An 18,835-nucleotide genomic window follows, 5' to 3' on the forward strand; every position below is an offset into this window, starting at 1 on the left:
TATAATTTCTTATAGGTTCTTGCATGGTGATCTACACTTTACATTCCACACCAACTGGGAGACATCCTCTTTGATTTCCTATATCTTCACAAGTCAAGTAGCTCCATTAATGCCAGAACTGGGGACTTAAATCTCTACCAGCATATAAATAAAATGCACTAGAGGGACAATTGTATTACCCAACATCTACCCTACCTCTGTAACAAACTTATCCTACAACTTTTCTTGCAAGTTAAACAAAGTGACACCCTGGTATCCTTCAGAGTGAATCTTGATGATTGGATGGGTAGCCATACATTTACTGTAGGACTGACTTCTTGGACCTCCTTGGACATTCTTGAGGAAGATGTATAGAATGAGGATGATGTTTGTAGCAAACTACAGTATTCTAACTTCTGCTAAGTCTCTATGTTACCCTCTGCTGTGTAACACAAAGTTTGAAATTACAAATTTGAAATGTGTTTCAATGAGCCAAAAGCTGTTTTAAATCCATGTGTGGTTGACCTTGATGTGAATGTTCCTGATTATGTCCAAACTGTTCCAGTGATCCACACTGAATAGTATTCAAAATGCCTTACATAATCGCAAGAACCTACAACAATTGATGCCCATTGTGACAATAATAGTACTTAAAAAGCAAGAGTACAGGATGATACTTGTTATCAAGTATTGTAGTACTTGGTAAAATGTATTATCCTGTACTCATTAGAACCGATTACCATTATATACATAACATTCAATTGTTCTTCATCTGTATATAGCTCTCATGATATAGTTGCATCTGTCTAAAGTTCTCCTTCTGTATATGTGTAAGTTTTTACATTTTGTTTAAAAAAAATGTTTTATTGCACATGTTTGGAGCTTTTCTCCCCAAGCCTCCAATGAAAGTGGCAACATTAATAATCCCAGCTGAACTTTCCTGCTAAACAAAAGCGAATAAAATAATACTGGTAACTGGGTGGGATCTTATATAAAGGAGATAAGAACCCCCACAACAACTTAAAAAACCTTTTCAGAATTTTGTGGGGAGAAATTGTGATAAAAATACAATATGTACTGCAAGCAGCAAAGCAAACTGCAGAAATGGATAGACTATGTCAGGTAAACTAATATATAATTATTCAAAATATTGATTATATTTCTAGCAACATTTCTAGATGTTATGGTGTGAAAGGAGAGTGTAGACATGATGATGGTGTTGTCATTGCATGACCAGAAGCCTGCATATACCTGGATATACCTGTTTCAATGGAAAGGAATTGCATTTAATTATTTGTTAAAAAGACAAGTTAGCTTTTTCACCTTTTACCATTTGCAGCAAGGGTAAATATATATTGTTTGTCTTTTTGGCTTTTCCCGTTTAGGGGTCGCCACAGCAGAACTCTGGTCCGCTAATGATTGGCAGTAGATTTTTTATGGTGCCAAGTTGCCAACCCAACGCCCAACCTTCAGCAAAGGCATGCCCATTCACGCATGTCTTTCGGAGGCCACTCAACCATGGGGAGGACATGCAGACTCCACACAGAAGGCACTCCAGCCATGAATCAAACAGGAGAATTTCTTGCTGTGAGGTAACAATGCTACCGGTGTACCACCGCGGCTTATATATGGATCCCTATTACATCGCCAAAATTTCAAAACTCCGAAGACCATATGTTCAAGACCATAGCTCCGAAGTCTTGAAATTCTGACAAAAAATAAAACAAGAAAATAAAACAAAACCACTTATCTGCACCCCCAACAACCCCCCGTACTAAAATATACCAACTCCAAGATTACACTACAGTGAGAAAAATGCCAAATCCCAGGTTTCACGCTATACGGCGATACCAATAGACAGTTTTTGGAGTCTAAAAACTTCAGACATATGGTCTCAGCCATATGATCTTTGGAGTTTTGAAATTTAGGCGATATGACAGGGAACCATGTATATATATATATATATATATATATATATATATATATATATATATACATATACACACACACACTTAAATTACTTAAGCAATATGCCTGTATTTGGGATGAGGGGTTAGAAGCTGTGGTAAGAAACCTGCAAAGGTTAAAAGGTGAAAAAGTTCACTTACCTAGTTAACTAATGATTAAATACAAAGAAAGCAGCTATATGCAGGCTTCTGGGCATGCAATGACATCACGTCTACACTTTCCCTTCACACCATTACATCTAGAAATATTATTAGAAATATAATCAATGTTTTGAATAACTATATATTAGTTTGCTCAACACAGGTTATCCACATCTGCAAAGTGTCTTGCTAATTGCAGTACATATTGTATTCTTATCACAATTTCTCCTAGCAATATTCTATAAATTTATTTTAATCTATTGTGGGAGCTCTTATCCTGTGTACATATGATGCACCTCAATCTATTTTAAATTGTTTTATCTTATCAGAGGATAGCCACAGGGAGATGGGAAGAACATGTGCTCTTCAAGCTTTTGAATCACAACTATTAAGCAGTAAGCCTCTTTGCTGCGCACACTGTTTAATAATGCACATAAAATACTACTGCCATTGTTTTTCTTAGATCTTACAACATTAATTGTGTAGCAAATGTCAAAGTACAGTTGTTACTACATAAATTCTGTGTATATGAATTTCTTCACCTGTTGTTTATTTAATGTTGAGGCATGTACCTATTTCTTGATTGTCATAAAGTCTCCTGTATACTCCTATTCATACAGTATTTTTTGCGTCTGTATAAATCATATTTATAGTCTGAATTTAGGTTCGCAAATCAAGTATATCTAGAACTTTTTTTTTCCCAGAACTTCCATGTAAATGCACTCTGTCTTGTTGGGATTCCTGACCAACAACTGTAATAAAGGATTACTAAATATTAACCAAGTTCAAGTCACAACTTCCAACAAATATTTACTTCTTAAAATGCCTGACAGCAAGAATGGACCACAGATTTCAAACTCTTATGACAAAATATGTGCTTTCTACTCTTCAAGCTGTTATACAAGAACTTTTATAAATCTCAGAAAGCTCACAGATTTTTGAAAGTCACAAATAACAAATGGAAAGCTTTTTAGCTACTACATTCTGAACAACTGCATTTTTACTTTACAGAATACAGCAGAAACTGTAGAACAAATTTTTTATTAATTATATATGAACTGCATCTTGTACAGAAAGAAAAATAAAACTTTGAAAATAGACTCAAAAGAAACATTGTGTTACAAAGGCATCTCATGGCGGGGATGAAAGGCTCTGATAGGTTCATAGGTTCATAGGTTCATAGGTTCATACTAGGCTATCTGCCTGAGGGCATTTACAAGCCTAGCCCATCGTTTTGTGGCTTACGCCACCCCTTTAGTATGGGGAACTATACCCATTATTTTGCTGTGCCTCTGTCGAGCAGTGACACTGAGGTAATCCCTGGGGTATATCTGCGATCTCCCATCCATTGGTCAAGATTTCTCTTGAACAAGGCCAGCGAGGTGCTCTGCCTCACATGTACCGGGATTTTGTTCCACAGCATAGGGAGTCTTTGGGTGATGAATCTATCCCTCCAGCACGTCCTATTAATAGCCGTGTCAAGGTTTAAGTCTCCCGCCCTTGTGGCTCTGATGGATCTAGATTTTTGAGGTGAAGCATATTCATCAAATCTGGGTTTGACATGGCCTTGTATGTTAGGCAAAGGTCACCTCTGAGCAAGCGGTGGCGACTGAATAGAGCTGGAGTTCTTTCAGTCGGGCAGCATAGGACAGATTTTTGAGACCCTTTATCCTTTTGGTGAGGAACTTTGTGGCCTCTCCAGCTGCTGCAAGTGTCGGGTCAGATACATTCCGAATGGGGCATTGTACTCAATCATTGGTCTGATGAGTGATGAGTAAAGGGAGACTATGACCTCCCTTGATCTAGATGAGAATCCCTTCATGATAAGGTGGGCAATGTAGAAGGTCTTCCTAACTACTTTAGCTACATGGGTGTCGAATGACAGACTACTATCAACCTGGGTCCCCAGGTCCCTGATAACTTCTTCTGTGCTCAGTGGATTGCCACCTATTTGGTAGCTAGGGGTAACCTTGTTTTTCCCGAAGGGTATGACTATGCATTTTTGGCATTTAACTTTAGGCCGTGGCTCTGGCACCAGTTATCCGTTTCTGTGAGACCCTTCTGAAGGATATCTGTGTCAGATGTGTTTTCTACTATGGCCCAGTTTGCAGTCATCTGCAAACTTTGTCAGCCATAACCCTCCTGTGTTTGCTTGTACTTCAGAAAAGTAGATGCCAAACAAGAGTGGGCCCAGGACTGAGCCCTGTGGGACACCACTTGTGACAGGCTTTGAGTCTGACATGGCGCCAGCAGCTCTGACCCTGTGGGTTCTGTCACTCAGCCAGTTTGCAACCCATCTTGTGATGTATGGGTTGACATTTAAGCTGATGAGTTTTTCAATGATACCCGAATGGGGTATTGTATCGAAGGCCTTAGCCAGATCGAGGTAGGCTGTATGGACTGCCTTTCCCTCATCAATGGCTTTGGTGACTGTTTCAAAAAGTCAACCAAGTTTAAAAGGCATGATCTGCCTTTGACAAAGCCAAACTGGGTTGGATCCAAAGTCTGCAAATTCCCTATGTCTTTATTTATGAGGTCCATTATGATCCTCTCCATGGCTTTGCAGATAAGGCTTGTCAAGCTAATGGGCGGTAATTTCCAGGGTCGGTGGAGGCACCGCCTTTGTGAAGTGGTACCACAGTTGCAGTGCGCCACTCCTGGGTGCGTATCCAGAGGTAAGACTTTGATTAAACAGCTGTCCTAGCTGTGGGTTTAATTCCTCATTGAGTTCATGGAGCACACAGCCGGGGACACCATCAGGTCCCATGGATGCTGTGTTTTTGCTTTGGAGAGAGCAGTTCTCACTTGGGCGCTGGAGATGTTTGGGGGCTGCAATCGTTTGGTATAGATATCTCTCCTTTTGGGGAGAAGTTTGCACTGAACCTGTCAGCCAGTATGTTGGCAATGTCTGTAGGATCAGTAATCTTCACATCATTTTGAACTAGCTCTGAGCATATCTGGGAGTTTCCTCCCAGGTTTCTAATATAGCTAAAGAAGGCCTTATGATTGTCTTTTGAGTCTTTAGCTATTTTCTCTCGAAATTTGCTTTGGATGATTTTATGAGAGCTCTTAGTTTTTACTTATAGTGATCAAGGGTGTCTTACCTTTTAAGGATTTTGCTCTATCTTGTAGTAGCTTCCTCCTTTTGTTGTAGAGTTTGTTTATGGCTGGGGTCCACCAGACTGGACGCTTGCCTTTGGTACAAAGAGTCTTTGTTTTGCTTGGGATTGCCTTATCCATGCAGTCCTGCAGGTGCTGGTAGAAGGCATTTGTAAGTGATTCAGCGGCTTGAGTACTGTTTTCCCGGCTCGGGGCCTTAAAGGAGACCACACTAGTCTTTAGAAGTGTGAAGTCGGCTTTTGAGAAGTTCTTTACTGTGGTCTTTTTTATTTCAGGTGGGGGTGGGATGAGGACCTCCAGCGAGATTAGTTTGTGGTCTGATCTCACCAGTGAGGGGTATACCTCCGGTGTTGAACATTGTGCTCCCATGTTCATGATGATGAGATCAAGTATGTTATCTCCTCTTGTGGGGATGGTGACTAGTTGTTCCATGGCATTTGAGTTTATGAATTCCAGGAACTTTTGGGCTAGGGTGTTTGGGCTTGAGTAGTGTTCCCAGTCTATATTAGGGTAATTGAAGTCACCTAGTATGATGGTGTTTGGTGATACATTTATCCCCTCTAGTGTTTTCAGGAAGGCCATGTGAGGTTCCTGAGTTTGTGAGGGTGACCTGTAACATGCTACAATTTGCAGAGCAGTCTTGCCTATGGTTAATTGCACCTGGATGGTCTCAGATGCATCGTGCGTTGCCACCAATCTTGAGGTGTGGGTGTCCTTGATGAATATGGATACCCCCCCTCCTTTCTTGGTATTGTCCAGATTTTGGGGTCGGAACGCATGATATGAGGTAAAACCTGATAGCGCTGGGGTGCTCTCAGGAGCCTTGAACCAGGTTTCTGTCACAGCACAGACATCGATGTTCTCCATACTGAGAAGGGCCTCGAGTGCGTGCATTTTGAGATTTAGACTTCTGGCATTGAGCAGCATTACCCTTAGTTTTTTCCTTTTTGTGTTCTAGGGTGGTAGGTTTAGAATTTGAGCCTTGCCTAAAAAGGCACTATGGGGTGGCAAGAGCCTTTGCCAATATCCGAATCCCAGGGTGACAGGTGCAAGCCGTCCCTTGAAGCAGCGTGGCTTGTCCAGCATGTCATCCCAGGCAGACAGACACTGGATCCCCTTTGAATGACACCAGTGTTTAAGCCAATTGTTAAAGCTGATCATCTTATCTCTGTATTGTGGCATCATTCTTGGTGAAGGTAGGATACTGCTCAAGGTCAGGGTCATACCTGTCTGGGCTACATAATCAGAGAGCTCCTCAATGTCTCTTTTCATGTAGTCCAAGGAGGTGCGTCTCAGGTCGTTTACACCAGCGTGGACAATGACTGAATCATATTTGTACCTGCTGTTGAGAGACCTGAGTGCTTGCGTTATGTGGCGGATTCTAGCGCCCGACAGGCAGCTTACTGTGACCTTCTCCTTACTCAGTCTGGTGGCGGGACGTCAGTGTGTCTGACTATGGAGTCACCAATGACTAGTGTGTCTGGCATTGTGTTTGGCCTTAAGGGCTGTGACTGTTTGACACTCTGACTGTGAGGTCTATGTGTTGCAGGTGTTGTGTTCTGAGGTGGTGGTTGTTTGGGTGTCTGCTTTGGTGGCCTCTGCTGTTTTGGTAGATTTTTGATCAGAGCCTCGAGTATGTCTTTGTGTGTTTATGTGTATGATTTGAGGTTGTAATGGTAATATGTGAGACTGGGTCTATAGTGTGTGTGGTAACCTTCTCCTCCTGACTGGTCTTGCCAGTCCTATGTTGAGAGAGCTCAGCCTCCAGTTTGGCCGTATAGTTGCATCTCTCGCATGTATTTGTGTTTTGTGGGAGGAGGAGAGGGTTGTCTGTGTACATGAGGCAATTGTAACATTGCCTCAATATTCCCAGGTTCACCAGCTGAGCAGGAGAGGACACTAGCAACTGATCCCTCGACATGCTAGAAGGAATAGACAAAAAACTTTAAAAAGATTCGGGGACGTGGGTGACCGAGAAATGGGGTTGCCTTTTGGGGTACTATCTATGACAAGAGTGCCGTATCAAGGTAATAAGTACTGTAGGAGCAAGTGCTACGTTTAACAGATAGAGAATAGTCTACTTGGAGTCAAGTAGAGATGATCTTTTAATTATAGGATACGCTGATTAGATCAGTAGTATAGTTCGAGGAAGGTAGTTTTAAGGAAAATTTGAAGAGTGGACTTTAGGTAGCCCAAATAGTTTAAACCTGCTTAACCGGGCTGCCCTAGTGTGCAACAGTAGCAACTCCAGCTAAATCGGCTAAATCGGCTAAATCGCTAAAAGCGTGCTTTATAGCAGGGGCTGGAAAAGACAGGAAATGACCCAAATTGGCCAACAAACCACAAGTCACTGCCCTAAACCACTCCTCCGAGGACAAATGAAGGAGTTATGGAAATGACCCTAGTGGCCAATAAAACTACAGTTTCAAGTCAGTAACCACCTCTCCGGGGCAGGAAGCTGCTCAATGTTAGTCACTGCCACTGATAAACACAGAGACCCTCCTTCAGCCCAAGCAAAATGGCCTCACAGAAACTTTCAAACAGTTCAGGAACAGCAAGCCTGTAACTGAACTTTTAACTCTCAGAAAAGTGGGAAAAAGCAAGATTTTTTTTGTTTTTGTTTTTACAGAGATAGCAGAGGTTCACAAGTAATATCAAGTTATAACAGTGCAGTAAATGACCCCACACAAGAGTGCTAGGTCAAGGACAGAAAATATGCAAGTTTTAAGAAAAAAACTATTTAAAATTAAGTGCAAACAGGAAATTCAGCAAACAGCTTTTGGTTGTGCTCTAAATACAGCTACTAATAAAGAAATCAAGTTTAACAAGCCAGAAAATGCTCAAGCTAGGCAGCTATGCAGAAAAACTTAGCAAATAAACAGAGAAAAATACTTAAAATCTCAAAAGTGGCTCCCTTCTTCTCTCAGCGTTTTTTCCTCTTGGAGGGTGCTTCACCAACAGCCAACAAGCCTGAAAAGACGCTCAAACCACGAGGCAACTAGGTTTTAAGAGAGGAAGATGAAGGAGTTATGGAAATGACCCCTAGTGATATTCTACAGTTTGCTTATACAGCTTTAGAAAATTCTGGAAAAAAATTACAAAGAGATTATCAAATGAGAGAGCAACCACAGTTTTGGATCCCAGATTTACAAAAATACTCAACTAAAGACTTACTGAGAGAGGGATGGTTTCTCTGAAAACAAAAGGAAGGAGAAGAAGACAAAATATCATAGAAGCAATATATTCTTCTAGGGGAAAGCTACTTTTAATTATTTAAGAATAAATGTAAATATTCATGACTATGCATTTGCAACTAGGAAAAACAAACTTTTTCATATTTTAAAAATAGTCAGGCTAACAATTTCAAATGTGCTAACAGTCTGAGTAACTCAACAGACCACATAGGTATGGTAAAAAATCAGAAAGTTGTTGATCCTATTGCCACACCAAGCATTTGGACTAACTTTCTACTATCGAAACAGCATTACAGCATAAGGGGACATTGTCCTCCTGAATGTGCTGTCCTTCAGATAGGACATTAAACTGAGGCCACATTTGCTGATACTGCTATGAAAGGCTGACTTCCTAGAAGCTGATGAGCTGAAAAAGAAAACTGAAACTCAGAATTATGTAAAAATCCATTTTAAGTGTTTTTGCATGGGGCAAGCCCCCCCCCCCCACACACACACACACACACACTCCTGGACTTATATATACCATCTCCAAGGTAACACCAACTCACAGAAGGGAGAAATCTCCCTGAACAAATGAATCATTTCCAGCACACACTTATAAATCTGAGCAACAATGGTTTTCTATGGAAAACAGTGTTCTTCATTATGTTTTTCATATCTTTAATGATGCAATTTCACCTTAAGCATGTGTATGGGAACCCCCGTTTGCCTGACTTGATAGTAGCTCAGATGGATGTAAAAGATCCCACTGCAACATATTTAAAAGACTAGGGGATGTTCCCCCAGTACCCTAGCCAAATTTCCCCTAGTTAGTATGAATACCACCTTGGGTCTGCCCTGAAAAGAGATTATTAGCCTAGTAGGACTAACCCAGTCAACAAAGTGTAAATACAAATAGTAATAAAAATCCTGCTACTTTCAGAATTGTTTTCAGTTTAAGTAAGATATTTACTGAACTGTCAGCTTTCCAGACTTTAAATGAAACAGGACTAATACTAAATGAAGTAACATTTTTTAGAAAAAATGTACTCTTTCTTCACATCATCAGTATAATGTAAGTAAACGTCACATTACTAGGAGTTAATACAATTTTTTAAGCAAATATTAACTAAATGTTGTTGAACTACTAACAAACATAGATACTAGGAGAATCAACCATTTATCATAACTAATTCATGTGCAAAGGAATAGCATTCTTTTACAAATAAGCTTATTCAGACAAAATGTAAAATCCCTTCATATTTGTGATGCAGGTTGAACAGTCTAAGCTCAAAAACAGCAAGATAAACCAGACTGTAATTTGAATAACACATTTGCTTTCCTTCTGCTAATGTTGAGGAAATGATAACACAAACCAAGTATTCTCCTCTCTCTGAATTGTGATAAGCCTAGAAATAGGAATGATGAATAGGCTGGGTTATGCAGGGAGAATCTACCTATTTGGAGGCATGCTTTGATTTTGCATCTCTGAAAGACTGAACGTGAGATTACTGTTTCTGCTTCCCTGATGGTAGCGGTCATGGGAAGCGTTTGTTGTACGAGTTCATACTGCTGTCTGCTGTTCTCTTTTGATTTGTATTGCTCTACAACCATGGTGAAATTATTTAATTCTTACTAATATGTTACATCTTGTTAACCGGTACGTATAATATCACTGCTGAAAACGTTTCAGCTTTTGCCTTTAATACAAGAGCTTTAATTATTTGCTTGAAACTAACTGTGACAGAATCAAATATCAGACTACACAGACTTTACTAAAATTGTTTCTCATTTTTCATTATAACTTAATCAAAATCAATTGATTATTCATCAGTTATATATACATAGCTTTATTCTTACTTCTCATTCATAGAAACTTGGCATTTGTACTGACAATACTTTTGCAATGCCTTAAACAAAAACTATAGTATTATTTTTCTTATGAAATGATACAGATAGGGCAGGATTCACGAAGCCTCCGTGTAAGAGTTACAAGGCTTACACGGAGGCTGCAGTTAAACGGTGTGACGTCAGCATGTCATGCATATCCATGAGGGCATGTTGAATCACACCTAAGGCTAACACGGTCCGTGGAAGACAGTAGGGAGCGTGTCCGTAGGCCGAGCCCTGCAAACGGACACGCCCCCAGAAGAGTAAACGTCCCAAAAGAAAACCCCCACGACAGAGCCTGTGTAAATATGAATAAATACAACACAACACATGCCCCCACAGACTACGAACATAAAATGTAGAAATGAACATCTTAAAATTTTTTTTTTTAAATTGTAAAGATGTTTGCCCGTGAGTGCGCTCGTTTGCGCGGGTGTGCCCGTAGCTTAGCCACAGTTAGCAGTCAGTGGAAAAGCATATAAGAACTAAATATGCAAATTAAGCCAAGAAGCAATAGCGTAGCGGTAGAGACGTCGGCTGAAGAGCAGGCAGTTATGGTTCGAGCCCCCACAACATCAATTTTTATTTTTAGTGAAATAAGCACAAAACAAGTCCCTGACACACATGTACACATATAAAATTATATTTTATGTAAAATGTAATGAAATGGGCCATGTATTTTGAAGAAATGTGAGATAATAAAAAAAAAAATGTCAGATGTGCCTATAGCTGAGCTACAGTCTAACAAGTTGAGTACATCTGCCTGTAGGTGAGCAGTGTTTTAACAGGTATAAAATGAGTGCCTGTAGGTGAGCAGTGGTTTAACAGGTGTAAAATGAGTGCCCGGGGTTGAGCAGCATTTTAACACACTGAAACTGTGTGCCCGTAGCTGAGCTGAGCATAATATGCATGCTGACAGCCAAATGACGCGTAAACCAGCATAACCCGTTTGCGCGGAGCTGCACGCCGTGCCAACAAGCTAACCGACGGGCAACGTTGAGCAAGCTGTATCAAAACTGCCTTTACACAGACACACCTCCTAACCTGTGTAGACAGTCATAAAATATAAAAAGCAATAGCCAGGTTCAAACCCAGGATACCATGCACAATAGCCAAGGTACTGAACCACTAAGCCATGACAGCTGCACTTAGAAATGCAGTAATAGCATATATATAGGAATGAATAGAAAGAGGAGCATGACAAAGCAGGTTTTGTGAAGCTGATACAATTCCAAAATGGCCAATCACAGATAAGTGCGGGAAAAACGGCATATATAAGCCCCATAGGCAGGAATACACAGCATAACCAATTGTAGAACCGACTTGCAGCCAGAATGTCAGGTGTAGGTGAGGGTAGTTGCTTCCAAGCACAGAGGTGGGGCATTGAGGAGTCCAAATATATGGTTTGGCTTCTTGTCTACAATCATGAGGCCCAACTCATGCAGGGCCAGGTCCTGTGGGGAGCATATAGGGCTGAGGCATGGGAACGGTTGGCTCATGATCTCACCAGTGCCACAGGGATACCAAGAACTGGTGAGCAGGTCCGTCACCACCATGAGGACCTGAAGAGACGGAAGCAGGACCAACTGAACTGTTGGATCCAGGAGGCCCGGCAAATGCTCAACGCCCCACTACTAAGTAAGTTACATTGAATTATTTATGTAAGAAATTAACCTAGCTGATATTATGGAGATGTGTATTCCAATATTACTTTATATTGCAGCTGCAGGTGTCCGTTCTGCGAACTGTAGAGCCTATGGCGATAAGCTGGCACGGTTCCGCCACCAGGCAGGTCAGTAATTCTCTCCCTGTAACTGTAAATAAATATATAAGTATGACAGTTAGCAAAAGAGTGCAGTGTAGTCACTAATTAATAAAATGTGCAAGTAATAGTGTAAGAGGGTTTGCAAGTATTGCTTGATTACAAAAGTGTGATGCAGCCTGTAATCCAAACATAAAAATTAAACAAGTCTGAAATAAAGATGTCCCACCTGTAATATAATAGTACATAACCTGCAGCAGGCTGAAAAGTACAGCTGCAGAAGCTGAGTAAAACACATGTGTGAAATATATCCCTGTTGAAATACAGAAACATGACAGAAGTGAGACTGTTGGAAAGGATTGTTATAACTACAGGTAAAACATGTCAATAAAGCCTAGAATTAAGTACCATCCTGAATTGTAAAAATAAAACAAGTGAGAGAGTGTGAGAAAGAGTTATGAATCCACCAATAAAGTAGTAATAACTCCTGAATAAAGTATACTGCAGTCAGTACAGAATGAAATGAATGTGACAGGCAGAACCAAACAGTAACGTGTTGAAAACAGTACCGCAGCTGGAATGTGTGTCCCAAAATCTGGATATGTTGCTCTCAGTCTGCAATATGCAGATAGTATGGTTGTCTGAAATACCAAACATCCACAGTTGTCTATAGCTATATAAAGCAAATGCTGGATGATGTAGCTGAACAGAGCCAGATATGAATGTGTATGAATAAAAATGAAAATGTATATTGATGTAGCAGCAACATTTCTATCACCAACCTGAAGTAGTTATCACATAGGAAACTGTAGGCAGAACTGTAGTGTGTATATATCTGCAGCTATTAGAAATGTACAGCATATGTATTGGTATTTGAAGTTGTTAATTAAATTTTCTTCACCCTACCCTATAACCACATATAATCCATTCCACGTGAAATTGGTATGTGCAATCACAATTAACACCCCTGGACATTTGTCCTGTTGGTTCATACATATTTGCATGTACGTTGATGCATCTGCCCTGTTCATACATCCAAACCTGATGGCCTGTTGCCATCAATCAACCCTGCATGTTGTTGGACTGTGTATTGCTGTTCATAATATGCATGTGTTATGCTTGCTGTTCAATGGTTTGAATATCTGGGTGTTTGGTTAATGGGAATACTAATGCATGCTGTTACAACTAATTGTGAATGGTATTCTACGTTACTAACCCAAACTGCCATAACATAATGCAAAACATAGGATGACAGGGAAGGCGGGTTCCAGTGGACAGACCTCTCCCTCCTCAGCTGGCGAGTGCACCTGGCAGTAGTGCCCAGGCTGGACCCTCCTCCGATGGCCCTGTTCCACCTGCCGGTGGACGCACTGCAGGGGATGGGGCTCATCCCCCCTCTGCAAGTGTGGCTGGAGGAGAACATCCACTCACCCTCCGGAATGTCCGGACTGTGGTGCGTAGGGAGATCCGGGACGCTGTTCTTGGGCCGCTACACCAGCTTGAGGCATGGGTGGCACAACTAACGGGCGTGCCTGTTGCCTGGCCGACACAGCCCCCAGCACAGCCCCATCCTGGGCAGTGAAGGCACAGTAGCAACTGCCCATGGGTGGGGATATCAGTTCCACTGTTGCCATCTGTGGGCTCATGGGCTCTAGATATCCAAACATCCGTCCCTGTCAATTGTGTAACCCCCCCACATGTGTCATACACCACCCCTGTATGTGTCTTGTTTGTCTTGTCTGTTAACCTAGCCAACCTACCTCCCCAGCTATACTGACTTCCTGTACCTGACATACCACTCTCACCTGAAAAAAAAAAAAAAAAAAGGGCAATCTGTACCCACAAAAAAATTACGCCCCATACATAGCTGCCCATTTCGCACACATGTCTGCTGGACATGGAAACTGTCAATTGCAATTGGCTGTACAACAAGTATTATTGTTTTCCTTACACCTCTCTCAGGGGTGAAGGTTTCAAATGTCACACCAAATTACAAACATATGCCCAGCTGTTGCTGATGAAGAAATGGGCAGCTATGGGCCTTACCTACATCCCTCCTGCAAAACCCGAGCTTGCTTCCCTACTATCTTACCCTCTTTGTGACCCCTTTTTCACCACTTTCCTGTCTCCCCATTTTCATTTCTTTCAAAGAAATTAGCGCAGGTGTACGCAAGAGTAAGCACTTTTAAGCAGTTGTAAGCAGGTGTGCGCGGAGCTGAACACCAGTGCGCATGCGTGAGCTCCGCGCAAACCAGCGCTAACCCGGTTACAACTGCTTAAAAGTGCCTTAGTCACTCTGAATGACAAGGCCTGTAGTCTGCTCAAAAGCAAAATAAAATCCCACTGTCAGTCCCGAACCCAGGACCTTGGAAACAGTAGTCTGCATGACTTACCACTAAGCCATGACTGTTATATAAGAACATTGTGCTACAATAAATATATCATGTAATAGTAGGAATGAATGTAAAGGGAATATAGGATGTGTAGTACACAAAGCATGTCATGTATATTTACTGTCAAATGTAGTGGATTTCTATAATAGTAGTGTGTGAACAGAAACAGCCATGCTAGTTGGTAGCTATTAGGTAATAATGTCACTGTAGCACCTTGCAAGCCACACACATACTCACAGCAGGATAATCACTGCCCATACTCCACAACCTCTTACAGCAACACATCCGGACTAAGTCATAAAAAATGTGGAGCAAAGGCCCAAAAACAGGGACACATTCCAAATATTGCTCCAACAAACTTAGACAGTTGAGAGAGTAACAGGTTTTGCATTATGTTGGATGTTTGGAAGGGTATGAAGTCTGAAACTGAAATGTTTGTCACTATAGTCTGACTTGAGCCCTGAGTGATTTGCCAGAAAAAGCTGTTTATGAGATATGGACCAAAATATGAGGCAAAAATGTGGACATCCTGCAAATATCTGTACACTTGAGAGGTCTGACACTGCCATATTTGAATAGTTAAGAGCCTAGACATAGCAACAGTGACTGAGTTACAGGGATGCCCCACAGACTCCCTGTGAAATGTACAAACAGTAAGCAGAAAGGTGTTACAACACATGCAATGGTAACTATGAAGTACTGAAAGTATGCACCACTTGCACGTCGGAAATAGTGTAGTAATACATATGTTCATGCTAACCCACAGTCACAACTGCAGAATACCAGACAATTTAATGGGTGTACCCCACTGATATGTACCATTCCATGAGGCAGATAAAAGATACAACTGAGAGTCTCTGGGGCCTGCTCAGCAGCATACTCAAATACCCTAATAGATGTCAAGGCCCACACCATGGCCAGACCACACTGCATGCATTAACACCCTAGCAGATATAGCAAGCATTCCAAGGTGTAAATGTACATGGAAAATAGGAAAGCCACAGCAACACACTACAGTCAAGACACCTAGCAGGCATACAAGTAGTGAATGTAAAGGGCAAGTATTGAAGCCATAGCAACAAAGTGCAAGAGCCACTGCTATATACCAGTTACACCACATGTCCCACAGGAAAGCACACACACCCACATTAACAGTAGTAGTAGTCTTAGGTGTCAGTGTACATACACACTTAGTACAGGAAACTGGAGAAATGAATGGAGAAATGTTAATCTACAACACAGCCAGAAATATGAGAGAGATACTAACCTTTACACTCACAGAACAGTGTCCACAGCATACCAGCATGGTCCCTGCCCTTAAACTCTGAAAGGGCTACACCTATCTCACATACCTTTTTATAGCACTGTCCTGGAATCACAGTGAGAACTGCAATAAGTACACAACTGGCTGCATGCAATTAGCAAGTGCTGGCTAACAATTGGTGCAGAGGTCATCACATGGACATATGCAGATACCTACAAAAGCATGATGTACTCCCAGTCCACACATGCAATACTTTCATTGCACCCTCTGGAGGTAGGGAGAGAGAGAGAGAAAAAAAACACAAACAAAAACACTCAACAAAACCTACTAGAAAGCTGACATCTGTCAACTGGAGCAGCAGCAGGACACCAAACCAAAAGGCAACGCAAGCAGCTGTGACAAACACAGGTAATGTAAAGTAATACTTTAAAAGTCTACATACTGTGAACCCTCCATATGTGTCATTGGTCTGTATCCATATGTATATGAAGATGTGCATAGGGCAGGGGACATACAGCAACTATCAGTGAAGTATGTACATACATATATATGTGAGGGCATCTATGTGCACATATCAATGTAGGTTGAATGTAGGTTGTAGTGCAATGTACAAAGTAGGTTTAACAGTTATGTATGTTTAGCAGTATGTTAGTGTGTGTATACAGTTTTGTAAACAAACATGTTGATATACCTATCTATCATATGGATACGTATGTATGTTAATATATGTATATATGTATATATATATATATATATATATATATATATATATATATATATATATAATATGCATATATGTATACATACATAGAGAGGGATGTAGAATACATAGACAGATGTAGATAGATAGAATATGTACAAACATATATATGTAATACACACATACAGATATAGATATATGTAGATACATATACATAGACAGACAGATCTGACTATCTACAGATATGACTGTATATGACGATCTCACACTCCCCCTGTCCCACCCCCTCTGTCACTTTCACCCCCTCTCTGTCACACACACCCCCTCTCTCCATATCTATAGCAATATATGTACATCAATATATATATGTGTATATGTATACAGACATATATCTATCTATATATATATATATATATATATATATATATATATATATATATATATATATAGACATATATATATATATATATATATATATATATATATATATATATACAGATATATATATATATATATATATATATATATATATATATATATATATATACATATATATATAGAGAGAGAGAGCGAGATGTATATATATTTTGAGTGAGGCACATGTGTACAGATGTATTGCAACAGGTGCCTGGTGACAAAGGCATGGAGTGAACACCAGTGTCGAAACTGGAGTACCATACCCCATTTCAAATCACCTACACCAGTAACCACCAGATATGTGATTGGCTGCCCACCACTGCATGTGTCAGGGGTGAACAGGGTCATAAATGTGTACAATAGTCCCCCCAATGATAGTCACAGTGGCACACTATTCCTGGAATACCTGCACATGGTATGTGTCAGCAGACATGGTGTGTCAGCTATGGACATGTAGGTCAGTGTACCTCTCCACACCACACAATGGCTGCCACGGTATGCATCTCACATGACAGCTACAGATATGGAGAAGGACACAGTGACATGTACAACACTGTGACAATGCACTCAAACACATTACCAATGCACAGTGACTGACAACACCACAGATTACACACATACTACCCACATAGAGGTTACCACTCCTGAATTTACATACTTAAGTCAGACCCATGACAGATGTCCAACAACCATAGTAACACCTCACACCATCCACAACCTAAATGACCACTGTGTGTCGTCCTTGACACCGCAGTAGAGAGCACATGGCGGAGGTACAGGTTCCTACCCACAGATAAGACATACCCTGCAATAAACCACACAGCGTTAAGAAGCAAGACTCCCCATGAGTACATGTCACACATACCCCTGCTGAATGTTAGTCAGATAGGTAATATGTCATATGAGTCACCCTGTGTAACTGTTTGCCAGGAGCAGGTACCATCACATCACATGTGTCACAATGGTCAGGGTAGCAGAACAGTATGCTGCTGTAGTCCCAGGGGCAATAGCATATTGTATTGTATTGTATTGTAATGTATTGTATTGTGTTGTATTGTATTGGTATGTAGAGGTGCCTCCTTTGTGGAGTGGAACCACTGCTGCTGTATGCCAGTGTACAGGTACATATCCTGTAGTCAGGCTAGTGTTACATATCACTTCTATATGTGTGTTTAGCTCCTCTTGGAGTTCATGTAGCATGCGACCAGGGATACCATCAGGTCCATTGATGCTGTGTTTTTTGCTTTTCTGAGGGCGGCTCTCACCTGGACATCTGTGATGACAGGGAGGTTACATTCAGCTGGGATAAGTATGTCTTAGTTTGGGGGAGAGGGAGGGGGGAAACTTGCACTGAACCTGTCTGCCACAATGTTGCCAATATCTGTGGGTTCAGTGAATTATTTGTTGTTGTGTACTAACTATGAGCATATTGGAGGGTTTCTGACCAGGTTTCTAACATAACTGAAGAAGGCCTTGTGGTTATCTGTAGTGTCCCCGGTGATTTCCCTCTCAAAGTTGCCCATGGATGTTTGTATGAGAGAACATAGCTCTTTACTAGTGCTGATCAGACATGCTTTCCCTTTATGGAATTATGCTTTGTCTTGCAGTAGCTTCCATCTTTTGTTATACAATCTGTCTATGGCTGGGGTCCACCAGACAGGATGCTTTCCCTTTGTGGAGAGTGTCTTGGTCTTATATGGGATTGCATGATCCTTGCATTCTCGGAGATGTCCGTAGAAATCATTTGTGAAGGAGTCAGCATTGTGGGTTGTGGCTTCCACTGGCCCAGTGGGCTTAAAGGATACCATCTCAGCCTTACGAAGTGTAAAGTTTGCATTTGAAATGTTATTCACTGTAGTTGTTTGTGCTGGTGGTGGAGGTGGGATATGTATATCCAGGGCAATTAGTTTGTGATCAGATCACAGTAGTTGATGATGTACCCCATACAGTACCTCGATACAAACCCCCAGAGTGAGGAGGTGCTTTGGACCTGAATCAGTGTTCTGACTGCTGGGGTTTGGTAGTATGT

The sequence above is a fragment of the Protopterus annectens genome, chromosome 1.part1 (genome assembly GCF_019279795.1).
Source record: "Protopterus annectens isolate FY-2018-M chromosome 1.part1, PAN1.0, whole genome shotgun sequence".
Lineage (NCBI taxonomy): Eukaryota > Metazoa > Chordata > Ceratodontiformes > Protopteridae > Protopterus > Protopterus annectens.